This window comes from Scyliorhinus canicula, chromosome 4, assembly GCF_902713615.1.
Source record: "Scyliorhinus canicula chromosome 4, sScyCan1.1, whole genome shotgun sequence".
Classification (NCBI taxonomy): domain Eukaryota; kingdom Metazoa; phylum Chordata; class Chondrichthyes; order Carcharhiniformes; family Scyliorhinidae; genus Scyliorhinus; species Scyliorhinus canicula.
The window spans coordinates 163,386,106-163,403,239 of record NC_052149.1 but is presented as its reverse complement, the minus strand read 5'-3'; positions in this window follow the sequence as shown (position 1 = coordinate 163,403,239).

The window sequence follows — 17,134 nt, the reverse complement described above, 5'->3', positions numbered from 1 at the left end:
ATGTCGGAGGTCTTGAAGGTGAGTCCAGAAGTGGCGATTTTTGGAGTGTCCGAAGACCTGGGAGTCCAGGGGGCGAGAGAGGCCGATGTCTTGATCTTTGCCTCCCTGGTAGCCCAGAGACGGATCTTATTGTAATGGCAGGATTTCCAGGGATGGAGAAGGCAAAGTTTGGCTTGAGAGGGTCTGTTTAGGGGCTTGCCCGGAGGTGGCAGCCGTTCATCAACTTCTAAAATAGTTACGATGTCAGCAGTGGGGCAGCATGATGGCATAATTGCCCCTTAATTGGAAAAAAAATGAATTGGGTACTCTAAATTTATTTTAAAAAAGGAAAAAAAAAATTTCAGCAGTGGGGGGGTGGGGTGGGTGGCTTAAAATTGGAGGTTGGGGAACTGGGGAGTTGAAGGTCGAATGATGGGGTGTTAGTATTTAGGTGTTTTGATTATTTGATGCCCTGCTTTTATGTTTTGTTTTATGGTTGTATTTGGCATATATATATATATATATATATATATATATAAATGCTTCAATAAAATATTTTTCAAAAAAAAAGAAAGATGAGGTGCTGTTCCTCAACAATATTGGTGATTGTGATGGTATTAATTAGTATGAAGTGATCCCTGGCGGTATACTAGCCAAGATTTCTCCTTTAACTAAAACTGCCAAATTGCCTTTCTAATGATTGTGGATTCTTGCTATGCACAGAATGGTTACCATACTGCACTTTAAATGTAACAAATTTTATGTGAAGTGTTTGGAAGGTGATATTGAGCTTTATGGATGCAAGCCTTTCAATTACCATGAGGGGAACGCCCCTATAAAGACTGATATTATTGTATTTTTACTATTTAGAATCAATTCCAGGTCAATTCAATGATATGGAAGAAAAAACAATTAGTCTCATATTGATATGGCAAGAACAATAATTGGGTCCAGCAGTTCAAGAGCTGGAATTGTACAAACAAATCTGATCAAGGTCAGGACTGCAGTTCTTCAGCTGAGTAAATACAGGGTAATGCATAATGAACCAATTGTGTTTTCTAATCTTGCAATGCTGAACATTTGAGGGGATTCAAGTGTTGTTTCCTGTTTCATACTGTGAGCCAGACAGAAGTAGGGAATTTTAACTATCCTAAACTGACTTGAATGCAGAATGAAAGGTTTCGGCAGCACAATTCTTAAAATGCACTCAGGAGAACTTTTTTAGTCAGTATCAAACAAGTCCAACAAGGGAAGGGACTGTTTTGGATTGAGTTTTAGAGATCGAGTCAGGGAAGGTGGAAAGGGTACCTGTGGGAGAACACTTTAGTGGTAGTGATTATAATTCAATTAGCGTTAGAGTAGTTACAGAAAAAGATTATTATAGATCAAGGGTAAAAGTTTTATAGTAGGACAAGGTCAATCTTTACTAATTTGCAAATGAGGTTTGGCAAAACTGGACTGGAAATCAGCTACTTCTCGTGCCAGAGCGGTGGGAGGCATTCTAGGAGGAGATAGTGAGAGTTCAGAACAAAGCTGTTCCCACAAAGAAACAAGGAGGGAGAGGCTCACAGATCTAGACACCTCCTAGATGTCAAAGAGTATACAGAGTACAAGAAGGCAAAAATAAAGCTTATGTCAGATTGCGAGAGGTCAATACTGTAGAAAACCTAAAAGAATATGTTTTGTTTGCGGTAGGGGTTCAGATGGGGTTTGGGGATTGACTGATCTCCCAAAAGTATGCTGCATGGCCAATAGGATTTTTAAACAGGTCTATTTATTTATAGCAAGTATTTACACATTTGGATCTCCACATGAGATAAGAGCTCCTGCTTTCTTCAAGGTCTTCTTTGTCATGTGAACTGACATCATTATTACATTAGCATCAAGTATGTTTCAGATGTTAACTCTTTATATATCTCCCCAGGTCCTTATCCCCATCAGATTTACATCCAACTACATCTTCCTGTAAATTCTCAGACTTCACATGTTTAGTCTCTGAGGTGCCTGGACCAATCTCCTTGATTTTGTTCTGATCCCCTTTTGAGTTTAAGGATATTCTGTAGACTCCCTTCTGTCCCTTCTCCTGGTTGACTGCAGAGTTTGTAGTAGATCCATCTCCCCATTTCTTCAGGATATGAGCAGTAAGCCTAATTCCTAATGGCTTTATTTTCAAGGGTATTACGGCACTGCAGTTTCTCTTATGCTTCTCCAACCTGTCTCAACCCTGTACAGTCTTGTTGGTGGAGTTTGTTTAATGATTAGACCACCCCTCTGTTAGTCTTGGACCCATACTCTCGCCCTGGGCCTCAGCACTGGTAACTCACGTGCTCTATGCCTGTGATTAAAGTTCCTAGCTTGATTGTTACTCTATCTTCCTCACGCTGTTTTACCCACTCATGGTCGTTTGTGGTGATGTTGGGTTTGAATTTTTGTGTCAAAGGTGGAAGCGACCTTCTCAATATCTTACCCATTAATAACCCTGATGATGAAAAACCATAAAAGTAATGATCGATAACTCAGAAGAGCTAGATTAAGTTCTTCATTTTTCTTTAGTAACTCCTTAATAATTCATATCCCTCTCTCTTTGCTTGAGGGTAGCGAGGTGGACTGGTTACATGGACAAAGCCATATTCATTTGTGAAAATTTGGAATTGCTCATTTTCGAGTAACGTCTCAATGTCAGAAACTACAATGTCTGAAATGCTACGATGGATTGAATGACTGCTTCGGTTGTGATATGATGCAATCAATTTGCTACAATCGATCATGAATAATAATCAGTAATGATAAGAAAGGTTTTTCCCTTAAATTCAAGTAAGTCCATTCTCATGGCCTTGATGGAAGAGAAGAATGTAATTGTGGTTGTTTTCTATTAATGGCGCTAGTACTAGAGTTCAAAATAATTTCTCCTATAGCGTGAGTAATACCTGGGCTCCAGAATGATTTTAGTACTCTCGTACAATATTTTGTTATTCCTAAATGTGAGGTCTTTGAAGAATATCAGGCTACTGGACTCCCAAGTCCTCGGTGACAGTGAGGTACTTGCAGTTGCTCAAAATACTGGTGGAGTATCGGATTACTGGGGAATAGTCTGGCTATCTTTCCAGACAATATTTTCAGATTCAGACATTCTTCATCGCGTTTCTGCGCTTGCTTTATGCCCTGAAACATTCCTGCAATAGCGTGTAAGTACTGAGTGATTAAGGATGTTTCTGCTTTAATCTTCTTAATGAAATCTAAATCCTCTTCATTTTCTTCTATGTTCACTGTTGTTTGACATTTTCCTTGAACATACTCTATCATGGATTCACATGTCCTCAGTCTTAACCTGAACTATTGTATTCTAGGAGGCATCTTTTTAAAAAATACATTTAGAGTGCCCAAATCATTTTTTACAATTAAGGGACAATTTAGCGTGGCCAATACACCTGCCCTGCACATCTTTGGGTTGTGGGCGCGAAACCCACGCAAACACAGGGAGAATGTGCAAACTCCACATGGACAGTGACCCAGAGCCCGGATCGAATCTGGGACCTCGGCGCTGTGAGGCAGCAGTGCTAACCACTGCGCCACCATGCTGCCCTACTAGGTGGCATCCATGTAGCTTCTTTCAAGTTACAAAGGGTCACTAGTAGCTTATGGTCTGTTTCAATTTTGAAATGTCTAGATCACTGACAGAAATGGAACAATAATGTGCTACGTTGGAAAAGTAAGCTTTGGCAGCAATATGAGTGTGTGAAGAAATATTTCAAACATGTTATGGTTTTCAAATGGACATTTTGGCTCATATAGAATCATAGAATCCCAGAATCTCAGGGCGGCACGGTGGCGCAGTGGTTAGCTCTGCTGTCTACGGTGCTGAGGACCCAAGTTTGATCCCGGTCTCGGGTCATTGTCTGTGTGGCATTTGCACATTGCCCCGCGTGTGCGTGAGTTTCAGCCCCACAACCCAAATATGTGCAGGTTAGGTGGATTGGCCACACTAAATTGCCCCTTCATTGGAAACAAAAAATAATTGGGGTCTCTAAATTTATTTTTTTAAAATCACAGAATCCCTACAGTGCAAAATTAGGCCATTCAGCCCTAGAGGGTCAGTGCAGACTTGATGGGCTGAATGGCCTCATTCTGCACAGTAGGGATTCTATGATTCCATATGAACCAAAATGGCCATTTGAAAACCACAACATGGTTTGAAATATATTGCTGCCAAAGCTTATTTTTCCAACATGGCACATTATTGTTCAATTTCTGTCAGTGATCTAGAGGCATAGTAGATCGGTCTAGACTTGTGGTCATTTTGCAGTTGAAATAGTCGAGCTCCAGACCTGCAGATCACACATTTGCTGCTACTGTGGTTGGTAAATCTGGGTTGACTTGTGCCAAGATTTACGAAGAGATTAAATGTAGTTTAATCCTTTTGAAAGCATGTTGTTGGCCTATGTTCCAGCACCACTGATGACCCTGTCTCAATAGCTATTTCAAAGGCTCGTTGACCTTTGCTATATTTGATAGGAACTTGCCTAGTTGGTTCGTGAACCCGTGGTATCTTTGACGGGCAGTTATTCCAGGGCCGTAGATGTTCTCTTATAAAAACTTTTTTTTTGCAGATCAGCTATGCTTCCAGTGGCTTGTACTAGGTGACCTAAAAACTTAGTAATGGGTTTGTAAGTTCATATTTTTCATCCAGCTTTAGGCCTACATCCTGTAATGCTCTCAGACTGTTCTGACCCTGCGATCATGCTTCTCTCTTGTGGATCCCTGTGCGAGTATATCATATTATTCCTTCCAGGCCTTCTAAAGTGTTAAAGACTTCATTCTCTGGAAAATTTCTGGAACGAGTGTGTTTCCAAAGGGCAACCTGTTGAAACAATAATGACCAAAGGGTGTCGTAAATGCGAGCAGCAATCTGCATTCCTACTCTAGAAGCAATTGCCAAAATCAATCTGTTCACATCCAGTTTAGTAAATGATATGCTGTTAAATCATTTTTCTGGCTCCCATCTACTGAGGCTATTGGATGGCTCTCACATTTCACTGCTTTGTTTAACTGAGTGAAATCCATGTTGACTCTTTGCAAACTGTTTGGATTTTGGACTGTAACCTGACCTGAAAATCTTTTCGTTGACATGGTAACTGGTGAGGTAACCCCTTGCTGCTGCAGCTTTTCATTTTCAACCTTGACCGTGTCCAAGAGTGGGTGGGGCTTTTCCTTGGGATAAGGCGACAGTTTTGTTTAGCATTAGCTCTGTAGGCTGACATGACACTCGGTCTTTAATTTTCCCAGTCCTGCTCACAATTTGGGGAATTTGTTTTGGAATGTGGCACGTCTTGCTTAGTAGAGATCACTATTGACTTTGACTGACATTGAGAGTTTCGAAGATTTCTCTATCTTAATATTTCAACCTTGCCATGAGCTGGCCATTCTCGTTTATTGTCGTTCCCCTTGGACCTTGTAATTTAATAGATGAGGGTTGCAATGTGTTTGAGCCATATTTCTTCATTGGATAAAATAGAAACACCTGCTCCTGTGCCTAATTTAAATACTGTGACGTGTCCATCCTCTTTGTGTTTAACACTCCAATATTTACTTACAATGTCACTATAAAAGCTCAGGTGGCCCGAGAAGGTAAGTTAAACAGTGTTTAATTAACCAATACAAAGTAAAGGCCGTAACGTGGCTTATAGTTCAAATGTCCCTACTGGGATTACCGACCACACCAGTCTCAGTCCGGGCCAGCTTTTATTAGGCGGGTTTACGAGCTCCAGCTGGACGGACCTCTGCCCACTAGCGAGGGAACTCGTATTTCACGAGTCCCATGAGTCAACTGAGGTGTCCGTGTGGGTCTCGTGAGAGTTATTACAGTCAATTATCTCCCCCAGGAAGGTTAATTCTGTTCTTGTGGCTCTTACATTTCTTTTAAATGGCCCTGCTTTAACATGCTTTAACATTTTCTCTCCCTTTTTACAGGCTGTCAGTGTTTTCAAGTGACAAACAGTTTTAAAGATGCCTTCTGGCAATCAGCCCCCTACCCCGCTGGGCATTAGTTTCATTCCCGCCACACCAGGGACATTTGAAAATTGTGGTTGGCGTGCTTTTCCCAGTTTTGGTGGACTTAGATCTGAGTATGTTTTCCATTTTACGACCAGCAAATGGATTAGTCTCACTCGGACTTCTGCACAGGACCTCTACTTCATCGTAAGCGAAAACCCAATTCTGTTTCCTAAGTTCTGGTTTCCTTGTGATTTGCACTGCTTTCATCAGTATTAAATCCTCCCTTATATGTAAAAGCCCTAATCATGCTTTGTCTAACACTCCGACAATGATCCTATTACAAATCAGTTCACCTTTTAAAATTCCATAAGCGCAGTTTCGGCCAGCCTATAGAGATCGTCGATAAATTAATCCATACTTTCATTTGGCCTTTATTTTCCTCTGTCAAATTTAGCCTACTCCATTATTAAGTTCTGATGGATTCTGAAATAAGAGCCAAAACTTTGCATGATTTTTTTCTAAAGAAATTGTAGTCTCAACATTTTATCATGTTGTCAGTATTTGTTCTTACAGCATAAAGTAGGGTATTAACTTGGTATTTTTTATGTAATCCTGCAGCAGTTCAGCACCTTGTGAATCTTCTTCTCCAGTTGTCCCATTTTGGATCTGCTATGGGCCTTCCATATACTAATACGGTTCTGTTTTTTTTAGTGGATTGCATGCTTCTGCTGAGCCGCAGAATTATTCCTGCACTTAATCCTGCTTCTCTGCTTGCTGCCTGCTAGTTCAGGCCTGTGCTCACTGCTGTATGGTTTCTGTGTCTGTGTCACAGTTTACCTCTTCTCCCATGACATTGAGTCTTGGAATTTTTTTTTTTGCCCTTCCTTCAAAGTTTTCTTCTTTTGCCAGCCCTGTAGCTCCTTTCAGCTTTGCTGGGTCTTTCATTCGCTGCCACCGTCTTTTGTTGTGTGCTTGGGGTTTAGACAAGGTTCGAGGATTGTCTAGTCTCCCAAAAGTATGTTTCTTGAGTCCACAGTCTTGTTTTAAAAATATTTTTATTAGGGTATTTGCAATTTTTATAATAATAACAATAACAGCGACATAAACATGGCACAATAAACATTTCCACCCCCATCACAATCTTTGCACACCCCAACCATAAAATAACAGACTGCCCCTCCCCCCCTCCCCCTTTGGCGTTCTGCTTCTGCTGACATTTTAATTCAAAGTCTTTTTAACCAACGCTGTTTATTTATAGCAAGTATTTGCACATTTGGACCTCCACACAAGGTAAGCGCTTCTGCTCTCCTCAAGATTTCTTCCTACTGTCATGCGATCTGATGTCAATATTGCATAAGCATGATGTAAAGCATAAGTTCTGATGTTAACCCGTTACTCTATAGAGTATAGACAGTGTAGGGGTAACAGGTGCTGGAATGTGGTGACTAGGGGCTTTTCACAGTAACTTCATAGCAGCGTTAATGTAAGCCTACTTGTGACAATGAAGATTTTTTTTTTAAATAAAAAATTAAGTTAGGACGTGTCTGCATGGGCTTCGCCCCCACAAACCAAAAGATGTGCAGGGGAGGTGGATTGGCCACACTACATTTCCCCTTAATTGGAAAAAATGAATTGGGTACTCTAAATTTATTTAAAAAAAATTAAATTTGGAAAGCAAAGGCAGGGCATGAAAAATATTTGCAATTATAATCAAGAAAAACCCTAAGTTGTGTATTAAATATTTAAAGAGCAAGAGGATAACTAAGGAAACCGTAGGGCCAATCATAAACCGTGGAGGGAGATGAGAGCACTGTTCTTAATGAATACCTTGTGCATGTTTTCACAAAAGAGAGAGATGAAGCAGGCATTGTAGCTAAAGAGGAGTGTGAAATGTTGGATGGTATAAACATCAGCGTGAATTTTTCTGGTCCTGCCCACTGTGAGAATCATCATGGGTGGGACGGACAATTTGACATACCATTTAATGGCCCGTTGACCTCGTGCGGGAGTTTCCATTTGGGACAGGTGCAACCGGAAAATCCTGTCCACAGTAAAATCGAAAATAGTAAGGTGTTCAGCACCCTTGAAAGTGGGTAAATTACCAGACGCAGATAAAATGTCCCCTATGCTGCTGAGAGAAGCATAGGAATAAATTACAAAGCTCTGACGATACTTTTCCAATCACCTCTGCTTACAGGAAATAGTGCCAGAGTACAGGATGACTGCTAGTGTTGCTATTGTTTAAAACAGGGGGGGGGGGGGGGGGGGGGTAGCCCAGATAAGTACTGCTCAGTCATCCCAGCCTTGGCAGTGGGAATTTTATTGGAAACAATTCTGAGAGCTAGCATTTGTCATGATATGAAGATAATGATATACAGACAGGCACAGACAGGCAGCTAATGAACACAGAGAACAGGACATGACCAATGAGCAGGCAGGACACTTAGGGGTGGTATCTCACTATAAAAGGCACGAGGCACTCACACTCCGCCTCTTTCCACTGATGAACATCAACAGAGTGAGTTGGGATGTATGTACAGTATCACACCTTCAGTCCGTGGCGAAGAGCTAGTCTGGTTCAGTCAGACAGAGTAACCTCACTTAGGTTAGCAGAGAGTCGAACTCATAGAGAACTGTGCTACTGGTTCAATAAATCAGATTGAACTAACTTCAAGGTCTGGAGTATCTTTTGGTTAAAGCTGCATCCAGTTGCAGCCTGTGTTATCCCAGAGTACATAACACGACAGTATTAATTTAGAAAGGCACAGATTAATCAAAGACAGCCAGCATCGATTTGCTAAGGAAAGTGTGTGTCTGAACAACTTGATTGAATTTTCTGAGGAAGCACCAAGGAGAGTCAATGGAGGGTAGCCTACATATATTTTAGCAAGGCTTTTGACAAGGTCCCACAAAATAGTCAGAAAATTAAAAGCTCATGGGATCCAAGGGAAAGTGATAAGGCTGATCCTAAATTGCCTCAGTGGCAGGAAGAAAAGAAAACAGTTGATAGATGATTTTTTTGACTGGAAAGCTATTTCCAGTGGTTCCACACAGTTCAGTACTGGGTCCCCTGCTATTTGTGGTATATATAAATGATTTAGATGTGTAAATGTATGGGGCATGATTAAGAAGTTTGCAGATAATACAGAAATTGGCATGTGGTTGAAATCGAGATAGAAAACTATAGACGTAGGAAGATATAATTGGACTGGCTAGGTGGACAGAAAATGTCAAATGGAAGTGCAATACATAATAATAACAATCTTTTATTGTCACAAGTATGAAGTTACTGTGAAAAGCCCCTAGTCACCACATTCCGGCGCCTGTTCGTAAGCTGGTATGGGAATTGAGCCCACGCTGCTGGCCTTGTTTTGCATCACAAACCAGCTGCCTCGCCCACTGAGCTAAACCAGTTCCTAGGTACTGCTTTTGTAGAGGATTCTACGAAGCGTAGTAAAACAGTGGGACCTTGGAGTGCATGTTCCTAGATGTCTGAAGGAAAGAGGAAAGGTCAACATGTGGTCTGATTTACTTTGCTGAGAGCTAGATTGTAAAATAGAGAAGCTCTGCTAGATACATATTAAATACTAGCTGGGCTGCATCCAGGGCATGGTATGCAGATCTGATCATCACATTTCAAGAATGATGTGATTGCACTAGAGGGGAGAGAGACAGGATTTACAAGGATGCTGCATGGACTGGAGAATTTTAAATATGAGGAAAGATTGGATAGGGAGATGAAATTGTTCACCCAAAGGTTGGCGGGGGTCGAGAACTCACTGCCTGAAAGGATGGTAAAGGCAGGAATCCTCATCACATTTGAAAATACACTTGGATCTGCATTTGAGGTGCCGTAACCTACAGGGCGACAAACCAAGAACTGGATGGTGGGATTAGGCTGGTTAGCTTGTTTTCAGGTGGAACAGATACAATCGGCTCAATGTTCTCCTTCTGTACTGTAAATTTATATCTTTATAAGTACAGTTGTCATATCATGCCAAGGCAAAAGCTAGACAGCGGCACAATGGGCATGTTGTAAAAGGGATCATAGTTTGCATTCTGATGATCAGGATTCAGAGAAAATGAAGAGGGTTAATGTGATGAATGGTATCAGGAGCTGCTGTAACTGTACCTTACCTTTAATAAATTGGCCCTTTAAGACCGGGCTTGGAACCCTGGGGACTCCGCTTCTGGCTCCACCCCCAGGAAACGGTATATAAGATGAGGCTCACTCGGCAGCATGTGGTGAGCACACTTCTCGGCTGCTGTTCAGTTCTCTGATGATTAAAGCCTTTGAATTACCAATCTTCTCTCCTGTGTCGTAATTGAGGGTATCTCAATTTAATCATCAGACGCATTGAGATGGACAACGCTCTAAAGCCGGAGAAACTCAACCTGGACGCTCGGACGCCGGAGGCCCCAGAAAATTTTAAATATTGGCTCCGGTGCTTTGAGGACTATCTTGACTCCTCAGCGACTGATGTTGATGGCGCTCGCAAGCTGAGATTACTACATGCCCGGGTGACTCTCCTCCGTGATCGAGAACGCCACGACCTACGAAACTGTGGTCGAGATACTGAAGAAACGCTTCGTAAAGCCGATTAACGAGGTACACGCCAGACATTTGCTCTCAGCCTGCAGCCAGCGTTCCGGGGAAACTCTGGACGAATACGTGGAGAGACTCACTGCGCTCGCGAGGAACTGCAACCATAAAGCAGTGACGGCAGAAGCCCACATGAACTTGCATATTCGCGATGCCTTTGTGTCCGGTATCAGGTCCTTGTACATCCGGCAGCTCCTAGAAGACGGGGCAAAGGATCTCCAAGGCACGGTAACGCTCGCCTCTTCTCTAGAAACGGCCCACCGTAACCTCTGTACATACTCCGCGGACCTTGCAAACCCCTCTCGATCCCCTCCAGACTCGGACACGCTACAGGCCTGTGCCGCGCGGCGATCCGCTCACTCCGGCGGTTCCCCATGCTATTTCTGTGGGCAAGGCCAGCACCCACGTCAACGTTGCCCAGCCCGCTCCACGATCTGCAACGACTGCGGGAAGAAAGGGCACTTCACTAAAGTCTGCCTGGCTGGGTCCAAAGGCCACAAACAAAATCCTCACCAGGCCCAGAAATCAAGCTCCCGGCCTCACAGGCCCCGCAACGTGGCCGTGTGGCTGCCGGACACACTCACTTCTGACGCGTCATCGACCTCGTGCGAGTCATGGGAGCGGCCATCTTGGTGCCGGCCATCTTCGAACCCCGACACGTGTGACCGACGGCGGCGGCCATTTTGTGATTCCAGGCGGCCATTTTGTGAGTCCAACTTAACTGAGGACTCTGACTACCCGCAACTAGGAGCGATCACGCTCGATCAATCGTGGCCAAAGTACCTGCGGAACTCAATGATGTGGGTACAAATCAACGGCCACGACACTCCCTGCCTATTCGACTCCGGAAGCACGGAGAGCTTTATCCATCCAGACACGGTAAGGCGCTGCTCTCTGCGCACCCACCCCGCCTCCCAAACTATCGCCCTCACCTCTGGGTCCCATTCGGTACAAATCACGGGGTATTGTGTCGCTGACCTCACGATTCAAGGTGCTGAATACACCCGTTTTAAACTCTACATCCTCCCTCGCCTCTGCGCCCCACCTGCTGCTCGGCCTGGACTTTCAGTGCAGCCACCGGAGCCTGACACTGAAGTTCGGCGGACCCCTTCCCCCACTCACGGTATGCAGCCTGGCGACACTCAAAGTTGCGCCACCCCCCCTCTTCGCGAACCTCATTCCCGACTGTAAGCCTGTCGCCACCAGGAGTCGCCGGTACAGTACCCAAGACATGACTTTTATCAAGTCAGAGGTTCAGCGGCTACTAAAAGAGGGGGTCATAGAGGCCAGCAACAGCCCTTGGAGAGCTCAAGTATTGGTAGTCCGCTCTGAGGAAAAGCAACAAATGGTAGTGGATTATAGCCAGACCATAAACCGCTTTACGCAACTCGATGCGTACCCACTTCCCCGCATAGCGGAAATGGTGATTCAAATCGCCCAGTATCGGGTATTCTCCACGGTCGACCTAAAATCGGCCTATCATCAACCCCCTATCCGCCCAGAGGACCGCCCCTACACGGTTTTTGAAGCAGCCGGTCGGCTGTTTCACTTCCTCAGGGTCCCTTTTGGTGTCACAAACGGAGTCTCCATTTTCCAGAGGGCGATGGATCAAATGGTGGACCAGTACGGCTTACGGGCTACCTTCCCGTACTTGGACAACGTCACCATCTGCGGCCATGACCAGCAAGACCATGACGCAAACCTGAGGAAGGTCCTCCAGACTGCCCGGGCCCTCAACCTCACAGATAACAAAGAGAAATGCGTGTTCCACACAACCCGGCTCGCCATCTTCGGCTACGTCATGGAAAATGGGGTCCTAGGCCCAGACCCCGACCGCATGCGTCCCCTTAAGGAACTCCCCCTCCCCCGTAGCCTCAAGGCACTCAAACGGTGCTTGGGGCTTTTCTCCTATTACGCCCAGTGGGTCCCCAGATATGCGGACAAAGCCCGACCACTCATTAAGACCACGGTTTTTACCCTGACGGCTGAGGCCCAGTCGGCTTTCAGCCGTATCAAGGCCGACATCATCAAGGCCGTCATGCACGCGATGGACAAAGTCATTCCCTTCCAAGTAGAAAGCGACGCATCAGACGTCGTCCTGGCTGCTACTCTCAACCAGGCGGGCAGACCAGTAGCGTTCTTCTCCCGAAGCCTCACCGCCTCGGAAATTCAGCACTCTCCTCCACAGAGGAGGTCAAGGCCATGACAAAGGCATGCCAGATCTGTGCGGAGTGCAAACCGCAATTCTATCGACCAGACAGGGCCCGCCTGATAAAGGCCTCTGGGCCCTTTGAGCGACTAAGTGTGGACTTCAAAGGGCCCCTCCTGTCCACCAACCGCAACATCTATTTCCTCACCGTTATCGATGAGTTCTCCCGCTTCCCTTTTGCTGTCCCCTGCCCCGATATGACCTCGGCCTCCGTGATCAAGGCACTGCACAGCATCTTCACACTGTTTGGTTTCCCCGCTTATATCCACAGCGACCAGGGTACATCGTTCATAAGCGATGAGCTGCGTCGATATCTGCTCAGCAAGGGCATCGCCTCGAGCAGAATGACGAGCTATAACCCGCGGGGAAACGGGCAAGTGGAGAGGGAGAAGGCGACAGTTTGGAAGGATGTCCTTCTAGCCCTACGGTCAAGGAGTCTCCCTATCGCCCGCTGGCAGGAGGTCCTACCCGATGCCCTACATTCCATTAGGTCGCTCTTCTGTACGGCTACGAACGAGACCCCTCACAATCGTTTGTTTGTCTTCCCCAGGAAGTCCACCTCTGGGGTCTTGCTTCCACTCTGGCTGACGACTCCGGGACCAGTCCTACTCCGGAGACACGTGAGGAGCCATAAAACAGATCCAATAGTCGAGAGGGTCCAACTGCTACATGCGAACCCTCAATACGCCTACGTCGAGCACCCCGACGGCAGGCAGGATACCGTGTCCCTGCGAGACCTGGCACCCGCCGGCTTCCCCACCGACCCCTCCCTCAAACCGATGCTCCCCTCCCCGCACCGACTGCCGACCCCGACAGCCCCCCCCCCCCATAGCGCCCCCTGCCCCCCAGCCGGCGCCGGCACCAATCACCCTAGTCACCCCGGATACCCCCCCCCGCTCCAAGGCGGGCAAAGGCTCAGTCAACCGTGCTCCCGGATATACCACCATCGAAACTGACCGTATTCACCGCACCACCACCGGAGCGGAGAAGGTCAGCATGGACGGTCAGACCACCACAAGACTGAACTTATAACTCCACTTCACCTCCGACGGACTATGTGTTTTTTTTAAACAGGGGGCGAATGTGATGAATGGTATCAGTAGCTGCTGTAACTGTACCTTACCTTTAATACATTGGCTCTTTAAGACCAGGCTTGGAACCCTGGGGGACTCTGCCTCTGGCTCCGCCCCCAGGTATATAAGATGAGGCTCACTCGGCAGCATGTGGTGAGCACACTTCTCGGCTGCTGTTCAGTTCTCTGATGATTAAAGCCTTTGAATTACCAATCTTCTCTCCTGTGTCGTAATTGAGGGTATCTCAGTTAAATTGGCCAAATGGGCTCACAGTGAATTGGCAGCCTTTTCCCCACCAAGCCCAGCTTTGTTTTCATTAAAGGCAATCTTTTACTTAATTCCTTTTGCAACCCCAAGACATCCCAAAGTGCTTTTAACCAATGAAGCCCTTTTGAAATGCAAGCACTGTTGTAGGAATGGCACTAGCCAATTTGCATACCACAAGGCCCCACAAATTGGGATTAGATAAATGACCAGATCAAGGTGCTGTCGTCCCCACCACCACCTCTCGGCGGTCCACACGGATCAGACGCAAGCCCCAGAGACTGGACTTATGAACATTTGTTTTGTTAGCAATGTTCTGCTTTCTCACAGAATAAAACTGGCGAGGATGCAGGGGAGAACTCATTTGGTCTTCTTAAAGTAAACCATGGGGTCTTTTATGTGCAGCTGAGATTGCAGACTAACCTTAGTTTAATGTTTCAAATGAAGGATCGCCTCATGCAACGTAGTGATCTGAGATCAACGCTGGAATGTCAACCTCGATTACGTGCTCAAATCTTTGAAGTGGCACTGAAATCATAATCTTCTGATTCAGAGACCAGAAATGTTACTGGACAAACCAAAGCTGGCGTTGGTAAATCTCAACCTGGCGAGTTGCATCGGGGCACGCGATTGGCACCACGCAGTCCCACCCAGCTTCAAATTAATGGGGTGCAGCTCAAATTTATTGTCATTTCTTCACTTCAAGTGTGGGCTAGCATCCAGTTGGTTGTCTAAAACTGAAGTTTGACACCAATTACACCAATCCCCTTGCTGGTCACCCTTTACCCTCTGTTGCTCTGTTTACTTGCTATAAATATAGCAATCATTTTGGTTGCCTTCCTTAGTCCTAATTATGTTTGCTTTAGAATCGCCAGGTAACTCTCGATACCGCCACAAGGTTCAAACCCGAATACCGATCAAAGAGCCAATACACCATGTAGTTCAAAGTCAATACTATTTATTTACACATGCAGTAAGATCTACACATGCACAAAGTACTACAAACTAAACTATCTCTAATGCTAACGCCTATACTTAACTTTGGGTGCCCACTTAGTCAGAGGAACAATGACCGTTGTTCGGATCTGAGGTTGTTGGGTTCGAAGAGGTACAGGAGAACAGCTAAGGTCGTCCGTCTGGTAGTGAGCGTTGACCTCAAACTTACTTGCTTCTGGTGATGCTGGTGGATGGGTCTCTCCGCTTTGAGAGTCAAGTCCAAGAGAGCGATTCTCGTGAGGGTTCCTTCGCGCGCTTTTAGGCGGGCCTTAAACTTGGCCCCAATTAATTGGGTCACTTCGCGATCACTGTTATCAATCTTGACCAATAAAGGGGTGGGTGCCCTGGCTGTGCGTGTCTTAGGTGGCCATTGGCCTTGCTTTGTTTGTGTCTTTCTGGCACCGGGTTGTCTGCAGCAGTATGAACTATTTGAGTGTTAGTCCTTTGTTTCCCGGAGATGGGCCGTCAATATGCTAATAGATCCAAAGTTTCAATTCCGTCGATTGCCGAATATACATTCAGTCACTGTGCCTGCTTGTTTTCCAGCATTGTCCACAGTTCCCTACATTCTTTGCGAGCGTCCATTTTGTATTCTGGAAATGGCCATCCCAGATGGCTACACCTCCGTAGTGCTTCTGCTAATTCCTTTCATACAACCATATACAAAGTCCCACTTATCAACTTCCCAATTCTTACTGACTGACATTAGCTCCCACAAATGTATTATTCTGTTTGCGTTGAAGTCTTTCCATGGCCTCACCGCTTGCATCTGACCTCCTCCAGCCCTAACCCTGAGGTTGGGAGCTACAACCTGTGGTGGGAAAAAGGAAAACTCAGAAACAATCAGTCATGGATATGAAGCAAGTCGTTTATTTCTTACTCTGCAGAGGACGCGTTCCTCTAACCACAGGAGAGAGAGGAAGGCGCCCCGAGCGCAGCAACCTTCAGTCTTTATACATTCAAAAGATAAGCATTTATGTGGACAATGGCTGGCTTTGCTTCTTACTAGTATTTCTTCATTCCATATAAGGAGTTGTTTTTCTCCTGGCTTTACTATCTCGTCCTTCATACAGCTGGCATATCAGTTTTGCAGTTACTCTCTCTAACCTTGCACACACACACACACACAAACAAACACCTGCAGCTTTGGTTAATCACACTATTAAGCAGTTATTCAATATTAAGTATTAAAATTGTCCATTACAAACCTTTACAATATTAGGATATAGAATCAGAAGGATATGCCGTCAGTCTCGGACTTTCTAGATTTCACTTCCTAAACCCCTCCCTGTGCCTCTCCATCTTCTTTAATTCTTCGATCAAACTTTAGCATTTGGAGCTATTCTTTCCTGAAACCCCAATGATCGTTAACTGATGCTTTCCTCAATTAAAGGTGATAAATAATTTCAAATTGATACACTACTGATGAGTGCAAACATTGGGGTAAATGCAGCCGATCGCATTACAAACCAATCTTTGTCTTTTTAAAAAATTAATTCCTAGCAGCAAATATCCAGGGTGAGACACTGGCTGTCCTGTGAACTGGTTTGATCAGTTTTCAAGAGGAATTTCTAATTACTCAATGCTTCACAGGGCCCCTCTCATACAGAGGCACTACGCCAAAGTAGAGTTCAGTACTGAAAATGTAGCTGTTGCACTGCCATTATTTTATAATTGGATCTATTCTGTCGCTTCATCCAATACTTGCTCCAGAGGTCGAGTTCCTAAATTAGGTGCAGTACAAATAAAAAGTAAACCAAGTAATTGGTTTTGATTTTGAAAGTAAAAGCAGTAAATGCTGAGAGTACACAATGTAGAATCTGTGTTCCTTGACAGCCAAACCAATCTCTTGAGAATTTCCAACATTTTCACTTTTTTATTACTGCAATTTGAGGGTGACATGCTAATCTCTATAAGTTAACATAACTCACTAATTAATTCAATATAAGAATGGCATTTATCAGAAATATGTTTGCAGCCTGAACACTGAATCACAGTGTAGCTTCGAGTGTTACGTAA